The sequence below is a fragment of the Mesocricetus auratus genome, unplaced genomic scaffold (assembly GCF_017639785.1).
Source record: "Mesocricetus auratus isolate SY011 unplaced genomic scaffold, BCM_Maur_2.0 Super-Scaffold_100006, whole genome shotgun sequence".
Classification (NCBI taxonomy): Eukaryota; Metazoa; Chordata; class Mammalia; order Rodentia; family Cricetidae; genus Mesocricetus; species Mesocricetus auratus.
In genome coordinates this window covers 11,527,072-11,555,007 of record NW_024429190.1, presented here as the reverse complement: position 1 = coordinate 11,555,007, position 27,936 = coordinate 11,527,072, and the positions used below count along the sequence as shown (strand labels likewise).

Here is a 27,936-nt window from a genome sequence, read left to right as displayed (position 1 = left end):
AGAATCCTAACAAGTGCAAAAATCAATATACCTGATTTTAAATACCATGATAATGTATATTACTGTGTAGCTTCATTGCAAGATGCTTAAGTTAACAACTGAAGGGCTGGAAGGCTCTGAGACCAAGAAGGAAAACGCACACTCATTTCCTATACAAACTAGTTTATGTGATTAGCTGCATGCAACACTGGCTTCAACAAAGGCAAAGTGACACACCAATTTGTATATCATTTACAATATTTAGAACTTAATAGGAAAGCCGGGCGTTGGTGGTGCACGTCTTTAGTTCCAGCACTCAAGAGGCAGAGGCAGGCAGATCTCTGTGAGTTCAAGATCAGCCTGATCTTCAAAGAGAGTTCCAGGACAGTCTCCAAACCTACAGAGAAATCCTGTCTTGAAACACACACACACACACACACACACACACACACACACACACACACACACACACCAAAAAAAACTTAATATGAAAACAAATAACCAAACAAACAAGGAAAATCTGAAGAGAAGCTAGGTCTCCTAAAATATTTGGGGGTGGGGAATAGTTGGGTAGATCGTGTTGGCTTTGGGGAAAAAATGAGTGCTGTTTAGGTGATCCTGTCTCACTTTTTGAAAAGAGGGTAAGAGTTCAAAACTTTTGTTTGTTTGGTTGGTTTGGTTTTTCGAGACAGGGTTTCTCTGTATTGTTTTGGAGGCTGTCCTGGAACTTGCTCTGTAGACCAGGCTGGTCTCTAATTCACAGAGATCCACCTGCCTCTGCTTCCTGAGTGCTAGGATTAAAGGCGTGCGCCACCAACGCCCAGCTTGAGTTCAAAACTTTAAGAAGACAATATTAAACCATTATTTTAAAATAATCTCTTGTTTTTCACTGAAATGAAAACAAAAGGACTTTCTTGCCTATACATAGTAAGAAACAGGTTCAGACATATTTGAGTACAGAGGCAACACTTAAAATTTCAGGGCTACAATGTGGCTTAGTTGATAAAGTGCCTGCCTAGCATGAGAAAAGGCCCTGGTTCAACAACCAGAATGCATAAAACTCAACATGGTGGGTCATGTATAGTCTAGCATTCAGAAGTAGAAGCAGAAAGATCACAAGTTCAAAGTTTCCTTGGCTATAAAAAAGGGTTCAAGAAGGCACGTGCTATATGAGATCCTGTCCACCCCACAAACACTCACACACACGGAAAAAAAAGCCTCAGTAGTGTTAAATTTTAAGAAGTGTATACTTTGGGTGATTTTCCTCTCTGAATCTTAGTGCTTCCTCACTATTAAAGTTTCTGCTATCCAAAACTAGACTTCTGTAGCATGTCTAGTAGGATTATTCAATGGTGGGGAAACAATTTAATCACAAGAACTAACCCAAAGCCAAGCAGTTAACAGCTGAATGAAATTACTATAACAGAAGCTAATTCCCTGAACCTAAAGTTCTCTTTGAAGCCTTTGCTGCTGAATCAAGAATAAATGAAAACCGAAACAAGGATACAGTTTTAAAAGAGTGACTGCATTCACTCCCTATGGTAAGTAATGGAGCGCACTCACCTAACAGCACTTGTGGGTAGGAGGGGGGTTGCAGCAATGAATAAAGTTTCTACCCTTGTGCAGCTGCCATCTGATCTAAGTGTGACGTTCTCAAATTTTGATGACTTCTCATGTAAGAACATGCTTTGTAAAGACAAACAATGGTACATACAGAAGGGGTCTGTGCCCTGATGCAGTGAAACCACCAAGCAACATGTTTAAAGTCAAAACCAGAACCTGTGACTCTACCTCTCTGGAAACACTAAAAGACTAAGAGTAGTTAGAGTCCTGAACGCAACTTCATGATTACTTTACTGAATTTCTCTGCCAGCTGTGGGGCACAGATAAGCAGCTAAAATATTATCATACCCTACACAAAAACAACCAGCCTCCTCCGGGGGGAGAAAAAAATGAATTGTCAGGAATAGCTAGACTCCATATTTTTACACTTCCATATCAAAGAACATACTCTGGCAACAAGCCGATTCAAACAGTAATACTCAAATGTCGTACCTAAAAGGAAATGTTCAGTTTCTAAAGAAAATAACCAAAGGACCAATCTAAAATGAAGAAACGTTCCCTATTTCCTAAGAGGGGAGAGGCATAATTTACTGAGAATAAAAAGGTCTGGGACTTGAGAGAGAGAGAGCTCAGAAGTTAACAGCACTGCTTCTCAATTACAACACCAGCTTCAGCTCCCAGTGCCCATGTAAGGCAGCTAACAAATTCCAGCTCCAAAGGTCCCAAGCCCTCTTCCAGCCTCTGCAGACAGGCACACATGTGCACACACATACACACACAAAGTAAATAAAGTCATTTAAACTGTTTCATTTTTATGGGGGTGGACATTTTGCCTGTGTGTATATCTGTCTAGCATATGCGTACAGGGTCCATGGAGGCCAGAGAGGCTTCAGATCCTTTGGGACTGGAGTTACAAATGGTTGTGAACCTCCATACAGCTGTTGGGAAATGAACTCAATCAAGTCCCCTAGAAGAGCAAGTGTCCTTCACTTACTGGGCTATCTCTCAAAGAGACCCTAAAGTTATTTTTCAAGACTGTTCAAGTCTCAGTTATTAAGAAACGATGATAGGAAATCTAGCATGCAATCACTAGAAATTAATTAAAAGCCAAGTAAGATCAATTTGTCTAAGTGTCAGAGATAGCTTATTATTTATAATTACCATGAAAACACTAGCTATATCACCAGAAAAAAAAAGTTTCCTGACTTTTGTTCCTTTGACTAGTTCCAAGTTGTACCTCTGGGAAGGCAAATTTCCTACAAACACGAGTTAATTAATGTCTTGCACTTGTTCTCAGTTAACTTCTGGTAAAATGGAAAGAACTGGGGCAGTTGTCCATATTTTCACCCTACCTTGTAATAAATTTGCCCTCAATGCACAGATCACATATTCTATCGAAACAGTAAGATGATTCAAATTCCAGACATTTAAATTATGATAATCGTAAGTTTACAATGGCTTCTTTTTTTATGGTTTTTTTTTTTTTTTTTTTTGGTTTTTTGAGACAGGGTTTCCCTGTGGCTTTGGAGTACAATGGCTTCTTAACATTTATTTAACATTAAACCACGAAAACCTATCTCTTCTACTTCCTAATATTCAAAAAATTCAGGTGGATTTTCTTCGAGAAAAAAACTTAAGATACAGGTTCTCATAAGGATTCTATAGTAATGTTTAATTTAGTTTAAATTAGTAACTCCTATTTCTTTTTTTCATATATGAGTACTGTATTTATATCATTAAAAAACTATTTCTTTTTTATTTTCTTTTAGTTCTTCAAGAAAGAGTTTCGCTGTGTAGCCCTGGCTGCTCTGAAATTCGTTCTTTAGAGCAGGGTGATCTTGAACTCAGAGATGCACCTACCTCTGCCTCCCTAGTGCTGGAATTAAAGCCATGTGCCACCAACACCCAGCTAAGAACTCTTATTTCTTATGTACTCAGCAGAAAAAGACAATCTGTAAGTTATGTAGCAAAGACAAAAACATTTTTAAAGGCCACTAAAGCCCTAGGGAAAAATTATAAAAATATCAGTGCAATTTTGAACCCAAAACAGTTTGCTCCTGAATCTTCCCACAAAGCCGAATCTCCAGACTCACTTGAACACTACACCCTTAGGCTCTCACCAAGCAGCTGCATAACAGATTTCTTTTCAAAACCAACCAAACAAAAAAGGTCAGTTTGCTAAAGGAACCCAAGAACTATGTCCAAGTATAAATAAACAAGTATGTCTTGTTTTCTTATCTTCTCTGGACACTTGACATATTAACACCAATTCTAGGAAAAGTATAAACATAAACCACACCCCCCAAAATAGATCCCAGCACCCCAAACCAAGCTGATGTGCATACTGCTTATCATGTATGAATATTTCATTAGGAGTGATAAAATTTCTCTCCCACACTGAATTGGTCAAAATGGTCAGGAAGGGGACATAAGCTTTGCTGGTAGAGTGTTTGCTTGCCTTGCATGCATGAAGCCATGGGTTCTATCTATCTGCATCAACTGTAAATGGGTAAGAACCAGAAAGCTGAATGAAAATATAACTATTTTTCACTATACATTTTAACAACAAAAATTAAAAATTTAAACTTTGAGCTGGCAGTGGTGGCACTCACCTATAAACCCAGCACTAAGGTGGATCTCCGAGTTTAAGGTTAGCCTGGTCTACAGAGCTAGTTCAATGACACCTAGGGCTACACAAAGAAACCTTGCTCAAAAAAAAAAAAATGAATAGATAAATAAAAATAAACTTTGAACTGACATCTTCACAATTAAAAAAAAGTTACGCTTAAGGCTGAAGAGACAGCTGAACGGTTAAAAGCACTTCTTGCTCTTGCAGATGACCTGGATTCAATTGTCAGCCCCCATGTGGTGGCTCATAACCATCTGTAACTCCAGTTCTGGGGATCGGATGCCCTCTTCTAACTTTGGAAGGCACGCATATAGTGCACAGACAGAAATGTATGCAAACCAGCACACACATAAAATAAAAGTATTTTCAAATCCTCTCTACTTACCTAGCACATACAAAACAAACAACTGTCTACCCCTCCAGCCTGTAAGTGCATTCAGGAAAGAGTACACTCAGAAATAAAATTCACAAGGTAAAGGCTGTGTGAAATAAACAGAGTCTACTCTTCTAACAGCCTAGTTAAAATTTATATTCTGGCAATTAGGTAGGGGGCTACTCATATTTCTGAAAACAAGCCAATAAAAACTCAAATAACCTCCAATAACCACATACCACAATGAGGGCTCTGTTTATGTGGCAAACTCAAACAGCCTTTCTAAGCAGTCCTTAGAATATTTAAAACCAAGAGACCAGACGTCATCACCTTCAACACATATTCAGGAGAAAAAAAGAAAACACACTTTACACTGGAAATATTTATCTCATTTAAACAGAAGGGGGTACGTATTATGACTGCCATCCCAAATATGTACAGGGCGGGGGGGAGACCAAAATTTTTCAACTAATGCCAAAAGAGTTCATCGCTATGTTTTATTTATGAAAAGGAAAAAGTATCAACTTAAAAGTCAATTAAAAGGAATTCTCCCTTGTGCTTTAAATGACTACATTTAAATCAGTAATTTAGAAAAAGTTTAAACAATACTAAGTTCACACAGAAGACAAAATTCAGAGCCATGGCTTTAAAAACTTCAGCTGTTTTTTTGTTTTGTTTTGTTATTTTTTGTTTTTTTTCGAGACAGGGTTTCTATGTATTGTTTGGAGCCTGTCCTAGAACTCGCTCGGTAGACCAGGCTTGGTCTCGAACTCACAGAGATCCCCTGCCTCTGCCTCCTGAGTGCTGGGATTAAAGGCATGCGCCACCACTACCCGTCTCAGCTATTATTCTTAATTCAGTTGGAACATCAGCGGTGACTTTTTCAAAATACGCTTATATTCAAAATATTGGTGAAACAGTCTCAAGATGAAAAAACAGCCAAACAGAAATTTATTCAACATACATTATAGAGTAATCCAAAGATAATGCTAATACATCAAAAACAGTGACTAGCCAGATGTGGCAGCAAGGCTAATGCAGGAAGATCTCAGGTTGAGGCAAACCTAGGCAATAGAGTAAGACTTCCACCTCTAAATTACTACCCGATTCAGAAAAAAAGAAAAATACATAATTAATTCATAATACCATTCAGTTAAGAAAATCAGTTCATACAGACTGCCTGCAGGGGATTGAAGAGGTTACAAGAGGGCACTGGATTCCTTAGAACTCAAGTTGCAAGTTGTGAGCCTTGATGTGGGTACATTTATAATACTGAGTCATCTTTCTAGCCTTCTTCACTTTTAGTCTAATAGCCAACCTAGTGAGTGTAATGTAGCATCTTATTCCTTTGACTTGCATTTTCCTAATGACTAGTGATACCATAGGGCCTTTGCGTGATTCCCGGCAATTCTGTTTTTGGAGAAACATCTACTCAAGTTGCCTTCAACAGGTCTGCTGCTTTTTGCTTTTTTTCCTTTTGCTGTTGCTGAGCTGGTAGTCAAAATAACCAATCCCTTGTATTAATTGTTCAAATAGTCAAATTAATAGAAAAGAAATATTTGATCCACCTCATTACTTAAATAGAATTCTTAGCTACTTCTTTTGATCTAGCCAGTGCCATAGAAGCAATTTAGAGAGACTTGGGAGGAAAGAGTATATACCATGGAGACAAGAGTCAGAGAAATCCCAAGAATTATACCAATGCCTAGAGATCTTTCAAAACTAACTTCACTTCAGCTTCTAGTCCTCAAAATCCCCAAGTTGCCTGCTAAGTTCTTCCTCCAATTATGTAAGACGCTTCAGCATTCTGCCAAAGATTCCATATCTTCCTCTTGTTTATTTGTTTAAGCTTTAAATGAGTTTCTATGTCACCAGTAACAAAGAGTCCTGAAAAATAAATCATACTTAAGTTGTATCAAGTTTAAAAACTAACAAGAATTACTGCAGCCTAAATAAGAAATCATTCTGTTCACTATTTCCTGTCAACTGAACACAAAATGCTTTTCCTAATAACTGTTAGATAATACCCATGAGCTACTAAATATCTAGCAAAACTTAGTTTTTAAACTCTTATCATAGTTTTCTGACAAAAGTACTCATTTGAGTTCATTCTTTGTAACTTCTCATTCATGCTAACATGAAAAATTAGTTAAGAATGCAGCTCAGTAGTAGGGTACCCACCTAGCATGTGCAAAGTACTAGATGAAGGAGGAGAAGGAGGAGGAGGAGAAAGAGAAGGAGTGGGAGGAGGAGGGAGGAGAAAGGAGGGGGGAGGAGGAGGGTATGGAGAGATGGAGTAAGAGGAAAGAAGGAACATAATATTCTAAACAATCCAGAATTTTAATATACTCAAAAATTAGCTTAAAAGAGCAAAAATTCTATTGTTTTACATTAAAGAAGCAATCAAATAGTTTATTATCCCTATTTAAACACTTATCTCCAGGAATACATCAATGTAGATATTGAATTTTACTTCAATATATGGATAATTGAACTACTGTTTTAGAAATAACACAGTGGCCGGGTGGTGGTGGCGCACGCCTTTAATCCCAGCACACTGGGGAGGCAGAGGCAGGCGGATCTCTGTGAGTTCGAGGCCAGGCTGGACCGACAGCCTCAAAAACAATACAGAGAAACCCTGTCTCGTAAAACCAAAAAATAATAATAATAATAACAATGACAATTCTAGCAAAATACAACATATAGTTCATTCACTGTAATGGATCACCCTTTGTAACTGATGACTGAAATAGAAATGTGTTTAATAATTATAAACAATAAACATTTCTAATGGTCAGATAATTTTACATTTAAAAAAATAGACCAGAGATTCTGCCACAGAAGATCAGAGTCCTTCTGATTGAGTCCCCACTACAAAACCACTGGGCTCCCTCCTCCCACAGGCCATCTAGCACATGTACCTGTTACCCCCTGCACAGATCATGAAGCCACCGGCCACTGCCATGTATGCTGAACATGTGCCATCGTGCCCTTCCTGATGAACACCCTGAAGGAAGTCACCCAGATGTTTCAGTCCCAGGAATAAGTGGTTGGTTTTGGATTTGTGCTGACTGGTGATATTATTTACTCTATAAATATATGATTTGTCATTTGTTTAAAAAACAATTGAAAATAAATTAAGAGATTCAGTGATGAGTATGCTAACATAGCATACACAAGGCCCTCAGTCACTATCTGGACAAAGAGAAAAATAAGGAAGTGTGAATATGTAAAACTCTTAGACTGTTTATATCTACTGCAAATAAGAACTTATCAGGTGAAAAGTCTGATAGAAATTTTCTACTTATCTAGTATTCTTCTCAGTCACTCTAGCTAAAAAACCTTATATCAACTGCTTTATGTCTCTTTCTTAACACTTTCTAAAGAATAAATCAACTTTGTGTTAGTCTTTTCCTTGCTGTCTCCTTGTCTAATATATCCATATTCATTTTTACCCTGTGTGTCCTTTGCCCATACCAACACACACACACACACACACACACACACACACACACACACACACACACACACACTGAGTGTGCCCATACTGAAGATAGTTAGCCTTAAGCATGTTTTCCTGTATCATTTGCTTTTTGACTTGTTTATCCCTCAAAACAAATTTTACTTTCAATGAAGCATTATTTACTACCTGCTTGGTATAGTTATTATATGAAAACTTAATCAAAAGACCTTAGCCCAAATGTTCACAGTAACTTTTTCACAATTGTTTAAAACCAGAAACCCAAAATATCCAACAACAAAAGACTAGATGAATAAATTGTAGTGTATTTCTACAGCAGACTACCATACTCAGAAATAAAAAAAGGACTTGAGGAAATAGCTAAGAGGTAAGGTACCTGGCACATGTGAAACCCTGAGTTCTAACATTATAAAACAACAACAAATCCTACTGATTCTAATAAGTGAGTCAAAAGCATAATGTTGACAATATTCCAAAATGATCACTACAAAAAGTTGTGTATTCAGACCATGTATACCATTTGTCCAAAAGTCACCAGGGTATCTATTTCAAATCTGTCTCAGTGTATACACACTCCCAGTCTTCCCTGCAATCAAAAGGCAAGCATTAACAGTCCACCTGTTTTCCAACAAACTCTTCAAAAGGACCAAACTTTCCACACAAGATGATGATCAGGTGTTTGAGTTATTAGGATTAATTGGCCAACCAGCACCTTTGGTCAAGCAAACACTACTCATCTGCTAGCAATAATTACCAACCTTTCCAAAGGAGAAAAGGAAGAAGCAAGCTTGGTGCCAGATTACTTCCCAGTTTCCTACTCAGAAGAAAAATTGTCCAGGTTTCATCTCCCATCAAATGTCTCATAGGTTAAATACAGAAACACTCTTAGTTACAGCTGATAGCTCAAAGTCCATGCCAACTGCTGTTCTTAGTCACAGCATCACAAATATAAAGTTATCTTGCGGTAATATCCACTTTGAAAAGTTAAGGCACATTTCTTATTTTATTTTCAGCCCTATGAACACTAAACAGAAATCAATCTTTAATTTTGCTCAGTGGAAAAACAGCATATCCTGCATATATGCCGGGGGGGGACACGTCCATGTGCACATGGAGGCGATAGGTCGACATTGGGGTTATCTTCCTCACTCTTCAATTCATCTTTTGAGACAAGAGTCTCTTACTGAACCTGGAGTTTGTCAATTCAGCTAGAATGGCCGGCCAGAACACCCCTGGAACACTCCTGTTCCCATCTCTCCAGCATTTGGATTACAGATACATGCTTATACACAGATGCTAAAGATTGAACTCAGGTCCTCACACTTAAATCTCCTAAGCCACATAGGTTTTTTTCTAAATGAAGCTTTAGCTAGCCTCACCTATATCTCAGGAGTGAGTAAAGGATGGTCAACTTAAAAGTCCAAAAGACAAAGTCGAATATAATATAACAAGCTATCAGCCGCAACAAAGTTCCCTTATCATCTTTTAGACACCTGTGTTTTGTGTTTGTCTTTATTTAAACCTGTAACAAGCAGAATTTGAACTATGGCTCATCTTAACCAGATCTTAAGTCAGAAAACAATACATTGTAAAACAGTTTAAGAGTATTTTAAATTGTAGCACAGAATTTTTTCAGATTAAAAGAACAAAGGATTTAATTATACAGCAAAATTAGGAAACTTGTTTTCTTAATCACCTGTTATGGAGAAATAAGCACATAAACAAGACACAGCTAGCTTCAAGGGCAAATGACCTGTATAGTTCTGACGGGCCTTGCATTTATTTTAAAATTCTGTTATAACAACCTTGAAATACCTAACAATTTTTGAACAAGGGCCCCTGGTAAATCACACAGCCAATCCTGGGCAAGTACTCTAGGAAAACAATAGTACTCTAAGGATCAAGTCACATATAAGCTCAAAAATCAGTACTTTTTTTCTCTCACTGGTATGACTAGAATTGTGTGTATCATTTCAAATCAAAGATTGACTTCAAAAAAGTATGTACCTACAGAGGCACCTGCTCAGTACAGAAAGCCAAAGAAAGAACTATAAACCCAAAACCAGACTTTTATAAATACTAATCCTATTATTCAATGACAAGATCTCTTTTAACATAAATTTATGAAGTGCACTTTTTGCTCCCTACTTCAGACCTAAGAATTATATGTAATGCTATTACTCACCAAAATGTTATACTCTAAAACAGTGACTTAACCTGTGGGTCTTGACCCCTGGGGTTGAACAACCCTTTAACATGGGTTGCATATCAGATATTTACATTATGATTCATAACAGTAGCAAAATTACAGTTATGAAGTAGCAACGAAGTAACTTCATGATTGGGGTCACCACAACATGAGAATCTGTGGTTAGGGGTCACAGCATTAGGAAGGTTGAGAACCACTGTTTTAAAAGCTGGCCATTTTATAAAATAAAATTTCAAAGTTTTCTGAAAGAAAAAAGTGAGAAAAACAAACAACTGTTGAACCTTAAAGATAGACTGTGTACAGAAATACAAAAGTCTTGGAAGAAGGTATCATGGCAACCAGTAAGCACTGAACACAACTAACCAAAGCCACAGAATTAAAAACCTGGCACTGCGAGCCTCTCATCCCAGCACTCAGGAGGCAGAGGCAGGCAGGTCTCTGAGTTCGAGGCCAGCCTGGTCTACAAAGCAAGTTCCAGGCCAGTCAGGGCTACTCAGAGAAACCCGGTCTCAAAAAACAACAACAACAAACAAACAAAACAAAATGGCACCATTACATGTTGTTCTAGATGTGTAAAAGCTAATGGCATTTTCAGAAATTAACAGAGCAAATAACCCATTCATTCAAAAGTCAAACATTCTACCTCCTCTCTTAGCTCCCCTCCCACCCCCAGCCCCTTATCTCAACACCGAGACAGTCTCTAATCTGGTTTTCCATTAAATTCCCAGGCTTACCACCCTCAGAGCTGGCATCAACTCAGGAAGGGGCTCCAGGGCAGGAAGAAAGCACTATGAGCTGCCACAGAGTAAACAAAAGAAGCAAGAAAGAGAAGAACGGACCAGCAATTGCTTGGTCCCTGGAATCAGTGTACGCATCAGGCTACAACTTCCTAAAAGTTCCCAAGCATATCCAAAAAACCTAACTTTCCTCCAAAATTCATTATGAAGTCACAGTCCGTACTACAAAATATTAAACAATCCTAGGACACATTACAAATGCAGGCTACAGGATAAAGAAATGCTTGTTTATCTAAGGGATTTACAAGTGGAGAGCTGTCTTGGTCTTCTAAACCAGGGCTTCCTAAAGATTTTCTACTTGCAATCCTTTTACCTTTTATCCAAAAAATGTTATATGAGCCCAGGTATTTACATATAGACAGCAAGTATACAGGTGAAACATTTACCTATAATCATAAAACTTTATCTGGAATACATATAACTCATTAAAGGTGAAAGCAAATTTGCATACTAATGAGATGGTGAGATGTGCTTAATTACTTTTACAATAAAGAATTACTACATGTTGGCCAAATATTTGCTAGAGCAAAACATAGAGCCTCTTGAACATTTTTTAGAGTTGACTGATACTTTGCTTTTATAGTGTCAGTACTGAGAACACTTTCATATAAATACACAGTGAAAAATGGCTAAATGATATTTAGGACCATTTCAGAAATTGTTGAGAAGCCAAAATTCATTGAACAGATTCAGTTAGTGTCTCAAATAGAGATGTAGAAACAAAACAAAATACCACACAGTGGTGGCACATTCCTTTCATCCCAGCACTTGGGAGGCAGAAGCAGGCAGATTTAAGTTTGAGACCAGCCTGGTCCATGAAGTGAGTTCCAAGATAGCCAGGAGTACAGAGTGGAAACCCGGCCTGGGGCTGGGGGGGGGGCATTTTAATACAATACAAAGACAGTAATTTGATGCTCATATGCCAAAGAATGATAGTGCTTTTTTTACATAAATCATTACGGTTCTGTAAGAGCAGAAAACTGTCCAGGTGGTAGTGAAGCACATCTGTAATCCCAGCACTCAGGAGGCAGAGGCAGGCCGATTTCTGTGAGTTTGAAGTCAGCCTGGTCTACAGAGTGAGTTCCAGGACAGCCAAGGCTACACAGAAGACACCCTGTCTCCAAAAACAAGCAAAAATAAAAAACAAAAAAGGAGCAGAAAACTGGGTATGTAAAAACACTACAGTTCAATTTTTCTCATGGCTAGATACACATGTATCATTCCAAGTCAGAAACTTATTTTACATGTTCAAAACATCCAGCAGAAAACCAGCCAATATGTCAGTAGTCTATGTGGATGTTAACATAACCTGACTAGGAAAGACTTATTTAAATGGGTAGATTTCTCTAAAAATTTAAAGGAACTTGAGGTATTAATTTATAAAGGTTATAAGATTTTGTCATTTACTGGATTTCTTCTCTCCCACAAGCCTACAGATACATTTACCCTCCACAGAATAATGCCAAAGTAAAACAAATATCAGCAGCTGGAGGCACAATACAGGAAGTGGCATTTGTTGGTCTGCATGGAATGACAGCACATGAAAAATGCATACATTATGTGTTTAGAACCAAAGCTGCAGTGAAGTCACATTATGCAACAAAAGTGAGCCCTGCCCAAAACTCCTCAGATTCATTACAGATTTGATTTTGAATTAAATTTTTGGTCACAGCATATTTAGAAACCTTTTACTGTTGCTCTTTTTTCACATCTTCCACATTAGGTCCTATAACCACATCTACAGTTTAAAAGATAGTTTATTTTTAACATTTCTCCTGCAATGAGGTAGTGGAGAAAGGACTATGAAATCAAGAAACAAACTTCACCAAAGAGCAAATTATTTTTCAAAATTCAAACTTAAAACAAAACTTCCTGAGCTGAAGAGATGGCTCAGCAGCTTAGAGTACTTGCTGCTCACTGTGTAGCCATTCTGGAATTTGCTATATACAGCAGGCTGACCTCAAACCCACAGAAATCCATTTGCCTCTGCTGCCTGAGGTACTGGGGTTAAAGGGACACACTGCACTCTGAACACAACCCCCTCTTGACTCTAAAGTTTCATTCCAGTTCCTATTGTTTTACACATAGCCTTTCAGAGGAATTCCAATGGTCACTAACATGAAAACTGAAAATATACGCTAACAAGTTGAACAATGTTTTTTTTTTTCCCAAGGAATTCTTAACACAACTGTAAAGTCAACCTGGCTGCCTCAAAACCCAAACCAGATCTTATACAAGTCACTTTGTCTTTCTCATGATACCAACAGCAACTGTACCCAATAGTACTACCGGGAATAAAGACAATACTATATAAAGATTAAACAAACTAACAGATGCACCTATTAGCTGTTACCACTAATGCCTTACCAGCTACTACACACTCTCTCAAAAAGTACATAATTATCTCTCCTGACCTACCCCACAACCTTGTAAGATTACTGGAAAACCAACTCGTTAATGGGAAAACTAACAGTTTTAATATAGAAGTGTATATTTCTAAGTTCACACACACACATGCTCAAAGCTTAAATACTATAGCAGAAAAATATATAGTAAAACTGGTCTAAGTAACAAATACCATCTTTTGTTAAGTAAAACTAAGCTCTAAGTAAACACTGGTAGTTTTATACTTTAAAGTTAGAATTACTGAGCGACATGCCAATCATTATGATATACATACTTTTCATGCATTATCTCACCGTATCATCATAGAGTTGTTGAAGTAGGCCCTATTTATACATTTCACAGTGGGATGGTTTCAAGCACCCCAAGATTTAAGTGACTTGTTCAAGCTAGCCTATTTCTAGATTCTAAAATACCAGAGTAGAAAAGAACTCATCACCTGACAAAACAGTTTTTATGTTCCAATTTTCCCATTATTCAGATCTTTTAAAATTCTCCAACGATTACAACCTATAATAAAGAACTGAAAATAATTAAGAAGAGACCTGACTGATTTTACATTAAAAGGCAAACCTGAAAATTCCAGAAGTTTTCTATAAAAGAAAAAGCATGAGCTGTAGAATATTCAAACAAGCACCACCTTCTTCAAGCTCTTGAATACAGAGTTCTTCATTTTGTTTAGATGTGTGTTGAGACCTCTAGTACCTTAATGTTGACAATGTAACTGCTTCATAGATAATATACAGAAAATAATGTCTTTACTGCATAAACCAACACCCCAAGCTTGGAATGAACAGAGAAGAGTAAGTGCAGCTGGACAAGGACAATGCATCATCTCCATAGTTCTCAAGTTTAGAGAGACATTTAGAAAGAACTAAAATGTCTACGCTGTTAAGCTGGCCCTCTTTTCATCATATTCCATGGATAAATCATGGGTCTACATATAGATAACATCTTGTTAAGTTTTAATTTAAAGATACATCAGTAGTTCAACCTTCCTAATACTGTTACCCTTTAATATAGTTTGTGCTGTGGTGACCCCAACCATAAAATTATTTACTTCATAACTATAATCTTGTTACTGTTATAAATTATAAGTATCTGATATGCAGGACATCTTATATGTGACCCCTGGGAAAAGCTCATTCACCCCCAAGGGGTGGTGTCCCACAGACTGAGAATCGCTGTACCATACTTTGTTGTATATATATATTTATTATATCTCAGTGGTTTTTAAATTTAAAAAGCACAAAATAGTGCCTAGAGAACAAAAGCCTACAATCCACCAGACCGAGATAGACTATAAAACAGCACTTGGAATTACAGCCACTCCTTGTAACCCTAACTGGAGCCTACCTCTGACATGACTCTGAAAATGATAATCATGGGCTAGAGAGATGGCTCAGCTATTAATGGCTAGCTAGGCTCATAGTCATTAAAGGTTAAGCCCAAAATAAGAAACAAAAACAAACTACCAAAAAAGAATTGACAATGGTGGGACACACCTGTAGTCCAGTGGTTCTCAACCTTTCTAATGCTGCCACCCTTTATACAGTTCCCCATGTTGTGGTGACCCCTAACCATAAAATTATTTCTGTTGCTACTTCATAACTAATTTTGCTACGGTTATGAACCATGCTGTAAACATCTGTTTTCCCAGCAAGAGGGTCAGGCCCCCCAGGTTGGAAAAAACTGACTCTACTATCAGCACTCAGGAGGCTGAGGCAAGATCAAACTTTCAAGGTCAACCTGAGTAACACAGCAAGACCCTGTCTTGAAACAAGAATAATCATGAGTTTTAAATGGAACATGAGCAATGAAATCAAAGTACAGGTAATGAGGTAAAGATGACTATTAGAGTTCCTGTCAGGGGGCTGGAGAGATGATGGCTCAACAGTTAAGAGCACTGGCTATTTTTCCAGAAGACCTGGATTCAATTCCCAGAATGCACATGGCAGCTCACAATTGTCTATAACTCCAGTTCCCAGGGATCTGGCATCCTCACACACACATGCAAGGAAAACACCAATGCACATAAAATAAAATAAATGATAGCAAATGAAAAAATAATGAATAAAATAAAGATAAAGTTTAAATATGTATACATATATAATAATGAGTCCCTATCAAATAACATGATATTTTATTGAATATGCAGTTAATAGTATCTTAACAATAGGGTTAGAAGTGTCTATTAAGACTGTCAGGTGTTGGATGAATAAAGAAAATTTGGTACACAACAATAAATACCAAAACAGGAAAAAATTCCTGTCATTTGTGCAATATGAATCAAACTGGAGAACACTATGCGATAAACAAAGTAAATGAAGTTTAGGTAGACATAAAATACCAAATGATCTCACATATATATTTAATCTTAAAAAGTTAGCCAAGCATGGTGGCACATACCTTTGATCGCAGCACTGGGAATGGGGGTTGGGGAGAGACTGGTGTATCTCTGTAGACCAGGCTGGTCTTGAATTCACACATTTTTGTTGTTGTTTGGTTTTCCAAGACAGGGTTTCTCTGTATTGCTTTGGAGGTTTTCCTGGAACTCGCTCTGTAAACCAGGTTGGCCTCAAACTCCTCGAACTCACAGAGATCTGCCTGCCTCTGCCTCTCAAGTGCTAGGATTAAAGGCGTGCGCCACCAATGTCGGGCTTGACACTACAAAACTGTATCCACCTCCACAAATGTCCTACAGCATATGAGTTGAGTGTGTACACACACACACACACACACACACACACACACACACCATGCATGCATACTAATAAATTTTTAATCTGGAGCTGGGGACATAACTCAATGAATAAAAATGCTGCACCATGCAAACATAAGGGCGTTGAGTTCAGAGCCCTGGAACCCACATAAGACAGGCACACAGTGCAAATGTCTGTGATCCATCCCAGTGCTCTTGGGAGAAACAAAAGGCTGAGACCGAAGAGTCCCCCAAAGTCCATAGGCCAGCTAACCTGGTATATTCACATAAAAGCAAAAAGAATATCTCAAAAAAAGGCAGAAACCTAGAGCTGACCCCAAAGGTACTTCAATTCAGACACACAGCTGCATTCACACTTGTATACACACACACCACTACATTTACACTCACACAAAGTACACACATATACACATACATATACATCCTATACAGGTGCAAAAAATTGGGGGAGGGGAGTTGAACCATAGAAAGTTATAAAAGAGACTTGGTTGGTTAGAAAGAAAAGGAGAAAGGGAAATACTCTATTTTTGGATAATGAAAATGTTATAAAATTGTGATGGGTGTGAAATTCTCTGAACAAGACAAAATCACTGGCTTGTATAAATTGAAAAATATATGTGAATTACATGTCAAAAAAGTTACTTTGTTTACATGTGGTGTCTGTATGCAGGTACACATGCATGTGACAACCATTGGTCAACAACAGATTTCTTCCTTCATCATTCTCTCCATATTTTTTCAGACAGGGATTCCCACTGAACCTGGAGCTTGCCAATTCAGCTGGACTGCCTGACCAGCAAGCCCCAGAGATGCTCCTATCTTCACTTCCCCAGCTGCAATCAGGGTACATCCTGCCACATCCAGTTTTCTACTTGGGTGCTGACAATCCACTCTCATGTCCTCATTTTTACACAGCAAGCATTCTAGTGATTGAACCATACACATCCCTAAACCTAAGCCATTTTAAGGGACAGGGAGATAGATAGAAACCAGGTTAGACATACTGGACATTCTATTCATTTAAGCGTACTTTAAAAAAAAAAAAAAAGGAAGAGAATAATGACATACATACACCCTTAATCCCAGCACTCAGGAGACAGGAGAAGATGATCTGTACCAATTAGAGGCCAGCCTGGTCTACATAGTAAGCTCCAGGCCAGCCAAGACAAATAGTGAAAACTTGTCTCAATAAATAAAGAATCCCCCTTTAAAAAAAGAGGGAGGCGGGATGGTGGTGGTGGCCCATTCTTCCTTTTGAGAGGACTACAACATTAAAAAAAAAAAAAGCAAATCTTGAGTAAGAATTAAATATTGTACCACTTTATACATTTTCTGTTCAAAGCAATGGCTGTATGTACCAGACAATACAAAGCAAATGTCCATGTATACAACAGTTAGCAGGACTGTGAGGCTAACATCTAAGAGGCAAGTACAGCAATAGAGCAGGATAGATCAATTATTGCTATTGTCCTTCCACGAGTTATCTCTCTCATTTCAGAGATTCAAGTTCTGATAATCTTGTTGTGTCAGTATTTCCACTGCACAATTTGACACACACTCACACAAATTTTTACAAATAGTGATTTAAAGTTGCTAAATCACTATGGAGAAATATGCCACAACTCTAGGGAAAAATTTTTGTTTGTTTTGTTTTGTTTTTCCAAGACAGGGTTTCTCTGTATTGTTTCCAGAGCCTGTCCTGGAACTCTCTCGGTAGGCCAGGCTGGTCTCGAACTCACAGAGATCCACCTGCTTCTGCCTCCCGAGTGCTGGGATTAAAGGCGTGCGCCACCAACGCCCAGCTGGAAAAAATATTTTTAACTAGCAGTTCTTAAAATTAATCGTTCATAGCCGGGCGGTGGTGGCGCACGCCTTTAATCCCAGCACTCGGGAGGCAGAGGCAGGTGGATCTCTGTGAGTTCGAGGCCAGGCTGGACCGACATCCTCCAAAACAGAGAAATCCTGTCTCATAAAACCAAAAAACAAAAACAAAACAAAAAAAAAACAAAATTAATCGTTCATGGGTTTTTGAGACAGGGTTCATTAGTCCATATTTTTTATAACCTAAGTATAATCATAAGCTCAAAGGTCCTATTAAAAAGTCTGAGTATGACCATTTCTATTAAATTGTAAGAATCCAAACTAACCTCTAATGACAACAGTCAGATTATTTATTTGCCAGGGTAGCAGGGAACAACAAGGAATGATACCTTCATTGGGTGGTAATTTTTGTAAAAATATGTATTTGTCAAAAAGGCACTAAGTAAATGTGCTTGTAGACAAATTTATCTTAATAATTTATTTTTAAATAGAAACATGGGGGGGGGGCTCTGCACAAAGATGCCTCAGAGGTTAAGAGCATTTGCTGCTCTTGCAGACAACCTGAGTTCATTTTCTAGTAACCAAGTCAGGCAATTCACAACTACCTGTAACTCCAGCACCTGAGGGACCTGATTATCTCTAGGCATCTGCACCTATGGCACATACTTCAACAAAGATACACACATAATTTAAAATAAATCTTTAAAAATACACAGAAACATGGGTTTGAGTGTGATCCTTGAGACCCACATGGTAGAAGGAGAGAACCGATACCCACAAGCCATCCTCCCACCTCCACACAACGGCTAAAATAAATAAATCTAAGAAAAAAAATTTTTTTGGTTTTCTGAGACAGGGCTTTCTCTATACAACAACCCTGACTGCCCTGGAACTCGTTCTGTAAACCAGGCTGGCCTCAAACTCAGATCTGCCTGTCTCTACATCCTTCTCAAGTGCTGAGATAAAAGGCCTGAGCCACCTCCATCCAGCTATATTTTTAAATAGAAAAAAAATTCAAGTTTTGGGAAATTAAATACTTAAAAAATTGACATTGATTTAACTTAAAAACAAGTTAGGCTATTTTGATTTCTGCTGTATTTTATTTTGATAGGGTATCACTGCTTAACAGTTAACCTCAAATTTTCAATCCTCCTGCCTCCACCTCCTAAATGCTGAGACTACAAATCCTACACCTGGCTCAAATCAGGTTATTTGTATAGAATACAATCAGTGAGCCTCCAAGAATCCCCTGATCCTCAGTTATTGCACCCTTCACACAACACTCCCATCTCCCAATGCTAAACACAAGCATTTCAGTCCAAATATAAACCCTCCTTTAGAACAAGAACACCATTAAAAACGATTAATCTAGCTGGCCAGTGGTGGCACACGCCTTTAATCCTAGCACTCAGGAGGCCGAGTTAGTTAGACCTCTGTGAGTTCAAGGCCAGCCTAGTCCACAGAGTGAGTTCCAGGACAGCCAAGGATACATAGAAAAACCCTATTCTCAAGGGGGGGAGGGGATGATGAATCTAACCATTAACAGAAAACCACAAATGTTCAACGTGGACTTACGGAGCAGTTCCAACAGACATATCTACAATACAACTTCTGCACCTACGATTCAAGAATCATTGTGGGAGATGGGGCAGAAAGAACAAAAGTGACAAAGGAACAGGAAATTTGCTGTAAGGTTGTGTCTCCTAGAAATGTCAGAGCTAACTCCATAAAGTCTCACCAATAGGGCTACCTAAACATGACCTGAACAGCTAACATGAAAATGGTAAAGCTCACAAGGCCTCAACCTGAAACAAAGAACTAACAAGCAACTAAGGAATGATGAAAGAAAAATAGTCTTCCTTAGGCAAGAGCACACCAACTGGAATCCAATACCAAATGTCAACCCTGAAACTACACATACACTTGGGGTGTGTTGTATGTTGTGTGCCTGGGTGTGGAAGAGGAGTTCCCAGGGGCATCAGATCACCTACAGCAGGAGTCACAGCCAGTTATAAGTTGCTTAATGTGGGTGCTGGGAATCAAACATGGGTCCTCTGCAAAAACAGTAAGTGCTCTTAACCACTAGGCAATCTCTCCAGCCCAATACCAAGTAACTAGTACTTTTGATATCCCTCAACAAAGTACTCAGCCGTGTTCTCTGAAGATACCTTTAAAACCAAAATAAAACTTCTCTGTAACAAATGAGAAGAACAGAAACTGGAATGCAGTGTGCTTCAAAAAGAACACTACATATTAATTAGGGGTACATATACTAGGGCTGAGGGACTGGCAGGAAAAAAAATAGAAACTCAATATAAGGATTGAGGATTGAAAATAGGTACAAGGAACTGTGTGTGGTGCTCGTAACTATAATCTCAGCTCTTGGAAGTTGAAACAGGTGGACTGCTGAGTTTGAGGCTCACCTGGGCACACAACATAGTAAGTTTCGGGCCAGCCTGAACTATACTAGGAAGCTCTGTCACAGATGAATAGACAGGAAGGGAAGGAAAGGAAAAATGAAAATAAAGGGTTTTTAGCCTTATGTTTTAATTCTTTACAAATACCATATTGTTCATCTATTGAAAATAAGCTTTGTAAGATACTGGTGCACAGAAGCAGCTGACAAAAACACATAGGAAACATTTTTATCATTTTGTACAAATGTCATTTTGCCTTCTGTATTCACCATGTTGCAGAATGCTTTGGAAAAGCCCATCAATACTCAGTCTTTTTCTTTTAGTAACTACTACTGCTCTAGAAAACTAAACGTGCCCATTATATACTCTATGGCACTTAATCTCTATTTTCCACCTTCTGTCTTTTTTGCTATTTGTATTAGTTTGCTTTCTATTGCAAACTAATATGATAAAACACCATGACCAGAAGCAAATTAGGAGGGAAGGATTTATTTGGCTTACACGTTCCAATTGAAATTCATCACTAAATGAAGTGAGGGACCTGGAAGTAGAAACTAATGCGGAGACTAAACTAAAATTGGAAGAAAACTCTACTTACTGACTTGATTCCCATGGCTTGCTCAGTCTGTCTTCTTACTCCATCCAGGAGCACCTTCCCAGGAGTGGCTAAAATAGAATGCTGCCCACAGTGGGCTGGGCCCTTCCACATCAATCATCAATCAAGAAAATGTCCCGCAGGCTTTACCCACAGGTCAATCTGATAGAGGCATTTTCTCAATTGTGTTTCCCTCTACCCAGATGACTCTGGCTTATATCAACTTAACAAAATAACTAACACTATTATGATTTTTTCTTCTAGATATACTGCAAAATCCACAATTTACTGTTATTATACCCACTCTGAAATAATCAACTATATCCTTTTCTTTTCCTTATTTTTTGGTACTGGGACTAAACCTAGGGAAGCATTCTACCTTTTTTAGCTTTTTATTGCTCAGGCTAGCCTAAGACTTGCCATCTTCCTGCATTAATCTTCCTAGTATCTGTGATTATAAACCTCTGCCGCGGGCCTGGTTTCAAAGAGGAAAAAAGAGTTCTTTTCTGAACTCTTCAAGGCTTGCCTTTAAAAAAAAAAAAAAAGTTTCGTTAAAAGAGGCCTAGAGAACACCCTTTATCATCCAGTTTAGTTTGCTAATAAGCTCTCAGCTGAAAGTTAGGCCCTGAGATAAGTAACATCTTTTTACTCTGGTGGCTTTGAACTGGAACATCTGTGTAACTATTACATTTATGGTTCCCAAGTAGTAGCTAACTGAATAATGATTAATTTTTTGACCACCCTCATACAATGCTTGGCATCTAGTTTAGAAAAGACAAAGAATTGCTGCAACCTTCTAAAACATACAAGCTCCCCTGTGACAGGGTTCCTTCTCTCCTTGGATTCTCTGATTTCCTCCTTCAGAAAAGCACATCAAAGCACCAAGCTTGGACAATAATAGAACTTAGGTAATTTGTTCTGTCTTCTCAGTGATCACAGCTCTGTACTATTTACTGTCTAATTCCAAGAACAATTTCATGTATTGTGTGCCCAGTTTTAAAGTTTTTTATGGTGACAGAGGCGGTGTAGTTGGTTGGGGTTTTTTGTTTGTTTGTGTACTCTTTGGGGGCCTGCCACCCAACTCCCAAATAATCACACGGAGATTTATTCTTACTTATGAATATATTTGCAAATATATAGGAACAACTTTCTACTAACATGTTATCTTTTAAGGACAATCTAGGGCAACAAAATATTCTATTTTTAAAAAGCAGAAAATTGTGGTCATTTATGATAAAGAACTAAATATAAGGCAAAGTTTACTATTTAACACAAAGTTCTGTTAAATTCTGAAAATCCGAATCAACAAAAAATGAAGCGTTGTCTAAAGTCAAGATTCTTAGCTTATACAGCCAACACAGTCAGAGCATTCTTCTAAGTATTCACCATTTATTGATCAATCTTACAATTCTACAAGGCAGGTAACTGCCGTTGTTTTACACAGAGGAAAAGTGAGGCATAGAGAAATAATTTTCTCGAGTCAAACTATAAATAATTAAAGATGCAGGTTTGAACCATATAAGAAATTAAGTGGGGCCAGGTGGTGGTGGCGCACACCTGTATCCCAGCACTCAGGAGGTAGAGGCAGGCAAGATCTCTAAATTTTTTGTGTGTGGGGGGGGGTTCGAGACAGGGTTTCTCTGTATTGTTTTGGAGGCTGTCCTGGAACTCGCTCTGTAGACCGGACTGGCCTTGAACTCACAGAAATCCGCCTGCCTCTGCCTCCCCAGTTCTGGGTTTAAAGGCATGTCCCACCAACACCCGGCAAGATCTCTGAATTTGAGGCCAGCCTGGTCTACAAAGGGAGTTCCAGGACAGCCAGGGCTACACAGAGAAATCCTGTCTCGAAAAAAGGAAAAGAAGAAAAAAAAGAAAAGAAAAGAAATTAAGTGGGACCAATAAATGCAGAGCCAATTCAAAAGCAAAAGACCAGCTAGCTGGAGGCTAGGTTCAGGAGCAGAGTGCTAGGGTTCAATCAATGCCCTGACTATTCTAACTGAATGCATGTGTAGACCTGATGCCTGCAGAGATCAGAACGCACAGGCTCCCCTGGAACTGGAGTGAGTCATGGATGGTTGTGAGCCACCATGTGGGCTCAAGGAACCCGAACCTAGATTCTCTACAAGAACAAGTGTTCTTAACCACTGAACCTTCTCTCGAGCCACAAAGTTTTTTAAGGCCACTGGCAAAGTGCTACATATAGAAAAGGCTGAAAAAACACAGATGAAGAGAAAACTAAGAATTTATTTTCTTTCAATGTTATGGCCAGGTCTAGATCACAGGGAAGATCTATATTTGCAAATTAGACACCTCCCCCCAAAGTAACATACTTTTTTTTTTTTTGGTTTTACGAAACAGGGTTTCTCTGTTTTGGAGGCTGTTGTTCCAGCCTGGCCTCGAACTCACAGAGATCCGCGCCTGCCTCTGCCTCCCGAGTGCTGGGATTAAAGGCGTGCGCCACCACCGCCCGGCATAACATACTTCTTAAGTAAAGCAAAGTACTTGTAACTTTTAAGAAGCACACTCTGTCCACCTGTTGGTGGCAGAGGCAGACGGATCACTGCGAGTTAGAGGCCAACCTGATCTACAGAGCGAGTTCCAGAACAGGATCCAAAACAATACAGAGAACCCCTGTCTCGAAAAACAAAAAAGGAAGAGAAGGAAAAGGAGGAGGAGGAGGAGGAGGAGCAGAGGAAGCAGAAGCAGAAGCACACTCTTGAGAGAACATTGAAAACTTTTTTTTAAGATTTATTTATTATGTATACAGTATCCTGCCTGCACCAATACCTGCAAGCCAGAAGAGGGCACCACATCTCATTACAGATGGTTGTGAGTCATCATGTGGCTGCTGGGAATTGAACTCAGGACCTCTGAAAGTGCAACCAGTGCTCTTAACTGCTGAGCCATCTCTCCAATTCCAGTTGAAAACTTTTTACTCCTAAATAGTACACTTGAAATATAGCAAACAGCTAAACACAACCTTCCATCTTATTTATAGCAAAATACTATCATATTTAAATTTTTTATTAGGATTAGCACATTTTACTGAGAAGTAGAAAGTTCTACTATAATCAAATGGGTCAATCTAAGTATACTTAGGCTTGCCTCTGAAAAATACTTTGATGTAATTTAGATGTTTTATCTCTATGACACCTTTGAACATGAAACTGGCACACTCCTGTGCTTTCCATTCAAGCAAGCAATAAAAACAAACTTTGTTAGTAATTATAAAAGTTGAGTTGACTACCAAAAACCAATTATGGCTATAAAATCAAATTTAGAAATGGAATGGCAATCATTCCAATCCACAAAATCATCATAGTTAGTATTAATTTCCCAGTACTAAGCAAGATCATTTTCTAACCATTTTACTCCTAAAATATGCAATGCAAATAGGCAAAGGGGTTGTCCCTCAAAACTGAACTGTTACTGGTCTTGCTTTGGTTTCTGCCAGTTTGTTTCATTTAGGAGACTGACAGTGGTTACAGTGTCTAGCATGAACATGATACTTGTGCTTACTACTGTGAGCTAAGTATATTCCTTTTACTCTAGAAAGCTGATCTGCTTTGAGCTTCTTGAGTTAACCCTTAGTCACCATAAGGGTATTCTCATCCAGGCCCAGAAAGGGAAAAGGCATGTCAGTCCCACAATGACTATCACCATTACGAATCCTCAATGTACTGCCCACCCCAAAAATATGATTATTAACAAAACTACACACACACACACACACACACACACACACACACACACACACACACACACACACACACACACCATACCTGTGCATACTACTCTGAAAAGTCCTTCTTATGTGGAGCATTACTCCCAGGAGGTACAAGCAAGATTTCATCTTGACTTCTTGGCTGCCTTTTACTGATGTAATCACAGCACTCAGCTTTGAAATAGAATCCTGGATAGGTCATTCCCTTCAAAGTGTCTATCATTACTCCTTAGTGAGTCAGCCTCTGGATTATTGCCAACATGCTTTCTACTGGATTTAATATGAAAACATTTTTGTAGAGTAGGAACAATGACGAAAACAACACATTTCAAGACTCTAAGTACTTATCAAGCAGGAGAATCAGACATATCAAATGTTTGAACAACATACAATCTCCCCACATATACAAATAAAAGATTTGAGGGGGAAAAAAGACAAGTTAGTAATACAGAGAGTACGAAGTTGCCTTGTATGCAAATGTCCAAAACTGTCCTGTAAAGTTTCCTAATAATTTTCTTTGAGCAGATTTTATACAAGTAAGCACATTTAAATTTGTATAACCCTGAAGACAGAAAAGTCCTATTGACTTTTTCATATCAGACAAGAATATATCTGAAGGGAGGAAAAGTCTGCTTCCCTCTACCTTATAAAAGAAAACTATTAACTTGGGAGAGAGGGAGGGAAGAAGAGAAGGAGAGAGAGAGGGGAATTCTTAGAGAAAGTAAAGTAAAATAAATATTGAGCCAGGCATGGTGGTACACATCTTGATCTCTGAGTTAACAGTCAGTGTGGTCTACAAATCAAAACCAGGATAGCCAAGGCTACACAGAGAAACCCTGTCTCAAAAAACAAAACTAAAATAAAAAATACTGAGATGGGCAGATAGGCAGGTGGATGATGGATGGATGGACAGACAGACAGACAGACGGACACTAATTCCAAAGAGAAAAACTGAGACTGCTCCTTATCCTGAATACAATAATGAATCATTAATGTTTTGAGAATAAATAAAATGAAGATAAATATTTGCACATTGCACTGTTCTCTTTAGAAGATATCAAATTTTTCCTACAAAATTTAAAAATTAGTGTCAGATGTGGTAGCACGCACCCATAATCCCATAAGAAACAAAGGGCAGACGGATCTCTTTAAGTTGAAGGCCAGTTGGTCTAAAGATTGAGTTCCATGACAACTAGGGCTGCTATACCAAAAAAACCAAACAAACAAACAAACAAAAAAAAACCTGTCTCAAAATTTTTTCTTTTGTTTTTTTAACTAGTATTTTATGTGCATGTGCCTGCATGTACGTCTGTGTACCACATATATGCCTGATGCTCTTGGAGTCCAGAAAAGGGTGTTGGATTCCTGAAACTAGATACAGATGATTGTGTGCCACCATGTTGGTGCCAGGAATCAAACCTAGGTCCTTTGGTAAGAGCAGCAAGTGCTCTTAAGCACTGACCCATCTCTCTAGCCCCAATAAGCTTTTTAAGTAGAATGAAAAATTTTGATTTACAGTTAACAGTACAAGGATATTCATGTACACAGTTTATTCTCACTTATTCTAACTGGGTTTTTCTGGGAGTGACGTTTGCTAAACAACTGATAATATTCTATGAAAATTATCAATCTTTTCAGATTCTGTAGTAAAGTTACAACAGGTCTAGCATCCAGGTATGTCCAATCTGAGGCTGACACATGTGTCCCAGAATAGTTAGGAGTGTTCCAACACATTTATAGATGTCATGTCACAACACCAAAAAGTTGGACTGGCTAGGTGTTGTATTTGCGTCCATGTATGTGGAGGCCAGAGGATAACATCAGGTGTCTGAAAGACTTTGTTTTCTGAACAGACTCTCTCACTGACCCCAGAACTCAGTGATTCCATGATGCTTGCTGGCCAGTAAGCTCCCTTGCCTTACCCAGCACTGGGATTACAGACGTGAGCCACACAGGGCTATTTATGTGGGTGATGGGAGCCTGAGCTCAGACTCTCAGGCTTGCACTCTATCTAGTACTCTGCCAACTGACCCGTCTCCTCAGTGTCAAGCCCAAACTTTTTAATCATAAATAATATATACATGGCATACATGCAGGTGTACAAGTAAGTCATTTTCTGGCACCTTTATCTATAATTACCAAAACCTGAAAACAAACAAGCCAAGGAATAAACTATTGCATATTCATACAACAAAATACTGTTCTGCAATAAGAACTGATTATTGATAACCAAAACACAAGTAACTATCAAATTACACTATATTAAGTACACTATGCCTGTTACCTCTGCCCTTCAAAGGCAGAATCACTGCAAGTTCAGGACAACTAGGACTACATATAATGAGACACCATCTCAAAAATAAAAAGAGGCTACATGCTGCATAATTCCATTTATATAGAGTTCTAAAATAGACAAAAAACATAAAGACAAAACAAGTACAGCCAGATCAGACTAACTGCACAAAGGACCATAAGAAAATTAAGATAATGAAACAAACTATTCTTTCTTGATCATAATGGTTTTTACACAACTATGTGTCTGAAACTCTCAACACTGCTGTATGTAAATCTTTAAGCCATAGATGTAATAGAATCTTAATTATTTGTGACACCAGACCAGATGTTGGGGGGAGGACCACCAAGAATGCCAAACTTTGTCTAAAAATCTATTGAATGTTTGTAAATCAGTCACAAATTCCTTAGTATTAAATATAAATACACATTTTCTTAGAAGAAAACTACATAGACATCCAAGTCTTAGTAGTTTTAGAGGAAAACTAGTTTAGTCAAGAATGGAATAAGCACTGGGTATGGTGGCTCAACCTTTTAATCCTCAAAACTCAGGAGGCAGAGGCAGGCAAACCTCTGAGTTTGAGGCCAGCCTGTTCTATATAAATTCCAGGCCAGCCAGGGAAATCAGTGAGACTCTCTCTTGAAAAACTAAAAAGGAATAAAATATTATTGCTATTTTTCAAGAGTCATGACGGCCAAACCATAAAGCCCCTCTCCCAACTCATATTAAAGGAGTGGCCCATGCCTTTAATCCCAGCACTCGGGAGGCCAGTCTGGTCTACAGAGTAAGTTCGAGGACAGACAGACTACCCAGAGACACCCTGTCTCAAGAAACAAACCATAAATAAATATTTTTTTAAATCTTCAAGAGGCTGGAGAAGTGGCTCAGTGTTTAAGAGACTGACAGCTCTTGCAGAAGACTAAATTCAGT

At 38.4% G+C, this 27,936-nt stretch overlaps 1 protein-coding gene across 5 annotated transcripts in view; it reads right to left on the bottom strand.

Moving 5' to 3' along the window:
- Mtmr3 (myotubularin related protein 3) overlaps window positions 1–27,936 on the bottom strand; it is a 104,025-nt gene that overhangs the window by 60,935 nt on the left and 15,154 nt on the right. The window contains exon 1 of one of the 5 annotated variants that reach the window (XM_040746806.1): window positions 20,993–21,043. The exons of the other annotated variants lie outside the window; for them this stretch is intronic. The gene's annotated coding sequence lies outside the window, so the exon portion shown is untranslated. Of the gene's footprint in view, window positions 1–20,992; window positions 21,044–27,936 lie in introns of those variants that run through there. 5 annotated transcript variants of the gene reach the window in all.